This window comes from Elephantulus edwardii, unplaced genomic scaffold (assembly GCF_000299155.1).
Source record: "Elephantulus edwardii isolate Elephantulus edwardi_28Jun2011 unplaced genomic scaffold, EleEdw1.0 scaffold00034, whole genome shotgun sequence".
NCBI lineage: Eukaryota > Metazoa > Chordata > Mammalia > Macroscelidea > Macroscelididae > Elephantulus > Elephantulus edwardii.
Window position 1 is genome coordinate 14,900,333 of NW_006399784.1, and position 7,024 is coordinate 14,907,356.

The following is a 7,024-nucleotide window of genomic DNA, read 5'->3' on the forward strand; positions in this document are numbered from 1 at the left end:
AATAATGCATCATGTGAATACTTATAGTTAATCAACTATATATCCAACTCACTCTTTATATATTTAACTCATTCATTTTAATAGTTGAGTACTATACTAAAGCATAGCTGTGGTATGATTTATTTAACCATTGTCCTATGGTGAATATTTTAAAAGATTTCAGTTTCATGATTTTGAAAAATACCTTTATTAAACTTGTAAATTGTTAGGTGTGATTTGTTTTTTGTTTTTTGTTTTTTAACTCCACATAGTGGGCATTTCCTAAAATGGGTTTCAAATTGGTTTCTACAATGATTATAGTAATTAACATTCTCAGTATAAATGTAAGAGCATGCCAAATTTTCATTATGTCACAAGAACCAAATGCTGGAACTTTTAAAACAATTTCATGCAAGATAAGACACACATAAGAAAGCATACATATCATAAGTGCCCACCTTGCTGAATTTTAAACACTAATATTAAATATTAAATTAATTAAATTAAATTACTAATATTAAAACACCCATATTGAGCTAAAGAACATTAAAAACATTTTAGAAACTTCCCTGTAACTCTTCTCAAGAAACTATATCCCTACAAGGGTAGCCACTCTCATGACATTTACGAACATGGTCTGTTTGTTGTACTGTGAAGGCTTGTGTATTGCCATAATGCTGGAAGTTATGCCACTGCTGTTTCAAATCTTAGCAGAGTTACCTACTAATTAGCAAGCAGGTTTCCATGGGGGTTCCAGGCTTAGTCAGAGTCTGGACAAAGACTGGCTACTTTTTTTAGAAATAATTGGTCAGTGAAAGCTTTATGAATAGCAACAGAACATTGTCCGACACAGGGCTGGAAGATGAGCCTCTGAAGTTGAAAGATTAAAAATGCAATAGTATCTTCAAAGCAGAGTCTATGTTAGGGTGTGGATAGAGTAAGCTTTTACCTAATCATGGTCCCTCCTTAGATGATGTAGACCTACTCTAAACTAGAGCAAAATAGAAGGTCAGTAAAAGAGAGAAAGACCCTCAACAAGATGATTGACAGTGACTGCACAGGGTTGAGCATGGTAGGTGTTCTGAGGATGAAATGGGACAGGGCAGTGTCTCCCTCTGTCACAAAAAGTCACCATTTATTGTGATAGACTCAATAGCACCTAGCAACAATAATTAACTTCTATCATTTACATTTTTATTTCCTTTATCTTATGAGGAATCAATAGATATTCCTTAAGGTTGATAAATTAAAAGGTAGCTGTTGTTATACTATGTGCCATTGAGTCAGAACCTCCAGCAGGTTTTCAGAGGCTGCCAATTGCACAGAAGAAGACTACCCAACTTTCTCCTATGGAGCAGCTGGTTGGTAGATTTGAACTGCGTGCCTTCAAGCTGACAGCACAACTCCTTACTACTATGTCACCATAGCTATTAATATTAAAACAAGGGAGTGCCAGTGTCCTTGTGGGTAAAGAGTTGCTCTGCCAACTCTATAAAGGGTGGAAATTCAGATTCACCAGTGTTTCACAGGAGAAAGATGGACAATCTCCATTTATGAAATTTACAACATCCGGAAACTTGTTAGGAGCTCAGCTCCAAGTTGATTCTGAGTCAATGCGAAAGACAAAAAGAGCGAGCATTAAAACCACTATGTGAAGAATTAAACCCCCCCCCAAAAACCCAAACCTTAGAAAGTTACCGAATGCAGCACATATGCCACCACCATCGTAACCTCAAAGACCAAATCAAAGTGAAGTATAGGCCAAAAAACTAACTAAAAAACAAAGAACAATTTACATTTAGTGCTGTCAGTGTTGTTGCTGTTATGTGTGTTATTGGTTTGTACCAGGACTAAGTCTTTAAACTGACATCCTTGCTCTTTAGCAGTTTAAATGTTCTTATCTGCAGATGTTCCCAACACAATGTTATCTGATGTCTTGATTGCTACTTCTGCAAGTATTGATTGCTGTTTTGGTGTAATCCATACTGAACGTGATCTTTGACAGTTTTCAGTAATTGCTTCAAGATTTTTACACTTTGGACAAACAAGGTTGTGTCATTTAATGCAAGTTGTTGATTGCCTTCAAGCATGATTCATAGTGACCATTTGAACAAAAGGCCTGAAGCCCCTCTACAACTATAGACATTTATCAAAGTTCAGAGAGTTTCCAGAGGCATGTTGTTTAGGAAGTTGGATGCCAACCTGCTTCCAAATTATATGTATATGTATATGTATATGTGTATATATATATATGAGAATATTAAGAATATAATTCATGAGGAATGCAAAAAGTCACTGCAAATACAGAGAAGAAATAAAAGACCAAGATGGAAGTCAAAAGAAACTCTGAATATTGCACTACAGTACTGAGAAGCCAAAGCAAAGGGAAGAAATCAAGAAGTCAGGGAGCTGAACAGAAGACTTCAAAAGGCTGCATGAGAAGACAAATCAAAGTAGTATGAACAAGGAGCTGGAGTTGGAAAATAGAACAGGATGAATGTGGCCAGCATTTCTTAAGCTATAGGAACTGAAGAACAAGTTTAAGTCTTGAGTTGCAATACTTAGGATGCTGAAGGCAGAATGTTGAATGATCCAGGAAGCATCAAAGATGGAAGAGTACACAGAGGCACTATACCAAAAAGAACTGGCTGACACAGAATAACACATGATCAAGAGCCTACTGGTGATGAAGCAGGAAGTTCAAGCTACTCTCAAGAATTGATGGAATACCAACTGATATATTTCAGCAAACAGATGCTGCCCTGGACATGGTCACCAGGTTATTCCAAAAAAGCTGGAGGACAAGTACATTGCCAACTGATTGGAAGAGATCTGTATTTGTTTCCACTCCCAAAAAAGGTGACCAAACAGAATGTGGAAATGCTGGAGAAGAGTATTGAATGTACCATGGATTCATCCTAGAGAGGGTTAAACCAGGCTGCTCCTTGGAGACAAGGATTCTGGAGCTTCGCCTGACATACTTTGGACATGTTGTAAGGAGAGACAGGTCTTTAGAGAGGGACATCATGCTGGGCAGAGTGGAGGGACATCGCAGGAGGGGAAGACCCTTTATGAGGTGGATTGATTCAGTGACTGGGGTAGTCGGGATGGGTGTGTCAGAGGCAATGAGATTGGCACAGGATAGAGCAGGGTTTAGGGCTGTTGTACATAGGGTTGCTATGAGTCGCAAACGACTCGACGGCACATAACAACAACAACAACAATCACTCAGATCACACACAAGCAAGATCCTACTGAAGATTATCCAGAAACGACTGACACAGTAAGAACATTAGTAGAGAACACGCGAGAAGTGCAAGCTGGGTTTAGAAGAGGTATAGCACTAAGGACAACATAGCCAATGTTAGATAGATCTTGGATGAAAGCAGAGAATACCAGAAGAATATCTATCTGTGTTTTATTGACTATGCAAAGTCATTTGACTGTGTGGATCACAATACATTGTGACTAACCTTGAGAAGAATGAGAATCTCAGAACATTTAATTGTGCTCATGTGAAACTTAGACCAGGAAGCAGTAATTAGAACAGAATGAGGAAAAGCTGTATGGTTCAGGATCAGGAAAGGTGTGCATCAATTATGTATATTGTATTGAAACAGATGAGGGAAAGAACAGATTAGAAGTGATATATGATTGAGTATTATGGTTAGCACAGGAATCCAGAATTAAGGTTGCATAGAAAAGTGTACTCGGGGTGGGGGGTGGGGGGAAGGGACGTGGGAATTGTATACTAATGAAGGAATTTTTTTCCTTTTCTTTTTGCTCTCTTTGGGAAGCGAGTTGGTGGGGAGGGGTGGGAAGGGAGAAAATTGCGGCAATGAATGAATGGAAATCCAAAACCTCTATAAAAAAATTTAAAAAAAAAGAATGTATCTTATCTCCATACCGTTTCAATCTATATGCAGAATAGATTATTTGGGAGGCTAGACTCACAGAGGAGGAATGTGACATCAGAATTGGAGAAAGACTAATCCACAAGCAGCATTATGTAGATGAAACAACCTTGACGGCTGAAATTAAAGAGGACATGAGGCATTTGCTGTAGAATATCAAGGACTGTAGTGTTCAATATGGATTGAAGCTCAACATGAAGAAAATAAAGATTCCTACCAGTGGGCTGATCAGCAACTTCATGATGAATGGAGAAGGACTGAGGTTATTGTTGATAACTTCAGCTTGCTTGGTTTCACAATCAACACTCTTGGCACCAGCAGTCAGGAAATCAAAAGATGAATCGGGGTTGGTTTGTCAGAGACAGTGAGATTGACACAGGACAGAGCAGAGTTTAGGGCTGTTGTACAAAGAGTTGCTTTGAGTTGCAAGTGACTCGATGGCACATAATAACAGTCATCGAACAAAACTCAGTTATATGTTAGCAATGGTTAACTGAAATATGACGTTAAAATGTATTCTAATTTTAATAGCAACAAAAAGTATAAAGTACTTAAAAGAATAAATTTAGCAAATGATGGGAAATATTATCGAAAGTAAAAATTAAATTAATAAGAATATAACAAGAAAAAGAAATATCAATATATAACCTCTATTTAATCTCAAGAATAATTGAAAAATCTATTTCTACATTTACAAACTGATTCAAAAGTTTGTACAGAAACACTGCATCTGAGAATAGAAATTTTTTTCAAAAGTAAAAAATTTGATTAGACATAAGAATGAAGATTTAAAAAAATCCAATAATTATAGTAACCAATTGATCTATTTAATGATGGATGGATAGATAAAACAGATCTAAAAGCCCAGAAACATTTCTCAACACAGTCAAATAATTTTTTTCTTAATTGCCTAGGCAATTTAATGGGGGGAAAATAAAGTTGTTTTAATGATTGACACTGGTATTCTCGGGTAGAAAAATATGAAAAACAAATTACTTATAAATGCCCATTAATTTAAAATGAATCATAGGCAGATATCTGAAAGCCTAAAATATAAAGCTTATTGAAAGAATATATGGATGCCTTTCCAAGTTTCATGTAGGCAAAAGATTTCTTAGAAAGGATACAATAAAACATTACCAACAACAAGAGATAAATCATTCTTGATCAAAATGAAAACTTCTGCCACAGCCCAGGGAAAACAGCTTATAATTAATGCTTTCATCTAGGATAATATACTTAGGATATATTTAGTATTTCTTTAACTTTTAAAATATGTAGTATACATTAACTAGAAACAAAAAGAACATCGAGCCAATGAAAATCAGACAGTAGATATGAACAGACACTGCTTCACCAAATATAAGTATAAATGAATATACAAATCAAAATCCCAAGATTTTCCCAGTAGTTACAAGAAAATAAAAACACAAAATACATAAAACATTGGTAAGGTTTTGTGAATCAGATGAAACACTCAAGCATTTCAGATGAGAATGTGTCTACACAGGTAATTTTTTGGCCACGCATTAGAAAATTAACCATACACCTACTCTCAGACCTAGCAATTGCACTACTGTCTATTTTCCTAAGGGATATAAAATACACTTACAGAAAAAAAGAATATGAGGAAAATGTTTTTATTATCTTTAGTAATAATAGCCATCTTCAAAGTCAGTTGAAGCCAAATTTCAAATCGCTCAAATATTTATCAAGATAGTATAAGTGAGTTTTGATATTTTAATGCTGTTAAATACTATTCAGAATAGAAAAAAAAAGAATAAATTGCTGATATGCACAAAAGCATGAATGACTTTCCAAATCAATATATTTGTTAAATATGCTAAATAAAACAAGGCATACTCAATCATTTCACTTGTGTCAAGATGAAGAATCAGTTCATCTCAGCTATTAGCAAGTCCTAGACTGCCTGGAAAGAAATCATGCTCAGAAGGGCGGAGGGACAGCGCAGGAGAGGAAGACCTCAAATGAGACGGATTGATGCACTAACTGGAACAATGTGGATAAGTGTGTATGGATCAGTAAGACTGGATTAGGACAGGAAAGCCTTCAGAGCTGTTGTATATAGGATCTCTATGAGTCGTAGGTGACTCAAAAGTATATAACAATCATAACAGCAGTCTGGTGGCCTAGTTGCAAGAAACTTCACTTCAATCCCAATGGCACCCAGTTGGAGGCCACCAGCAGCTCCACCTATGGTACACAAGTCATTGCATTAGGGAACTTATGTAGCTTGGAGGTGAGGAGTTGCACTGGCAACCTAAAAGCACAAGTTGCTTCATGGAGACTGAATGACAATCTCCTCCTGTACAATTTACAACCTCTGAAAAACCTGACGAAGGGTTAGCTATGAGTTGATTCCAATTTAATAAACGACACGTGATGACAGCCATTATATTGGTGGTCTAGGGAGCGCTGGTGACCTAGTGGTAAGAAATTGTGCAGCAATCCCAAAGGTGCCTAGTTCAAGTCCCCAGCTGAGGCTCTTTCTCTGAAAGAGCAGCATGGGCAATCTTCTTCCATGCAACTGACTTTAAAAATCTGCTGGAGGGTCCGCAATGAGCCAGTTCTGACTCTATGGCACACAACAACATTGGTGGTCTGTCTAAGGGGAAGTGTGTTGCTTACCCAAGGGTGACATCTCTTTCCTGGATCAACTCCACTAGCAACTCCACTAACAATCATCCTCCCACGCATTCCACAGCCTCCAAATATCCACGGGAGTGTGAATTATGAGTTCATTCCACTTGTGAAGCAATGAGTTTGTGTTTTCTGAGTAGTCATTTCAAATATGATGTTGTTGTTAATGATGATGATTGCCTTCAAGTCTAGCACGACCCATAGCGACCCTATGAATAAAAAGCCTGAAGCCTTTCTATAACTATCGACATTTATCAAAGTTCATAAAGCTTCTGGAGACATATTGTTTAGGAAGTGGATGCCACTCCTGCTTCCAAATATTAATTAAGTTAAAATATTTTATCCCAGACAGTTTTGAAAGTTTGCTGGGGATTTTAATGAAAAAAGAATGGCAAATGGTGTCAAAAGTATACAGAGTCACGTAAGGAGATATTTTTTATTTTCCATCTTGACTGTGAACTTTTGACTCA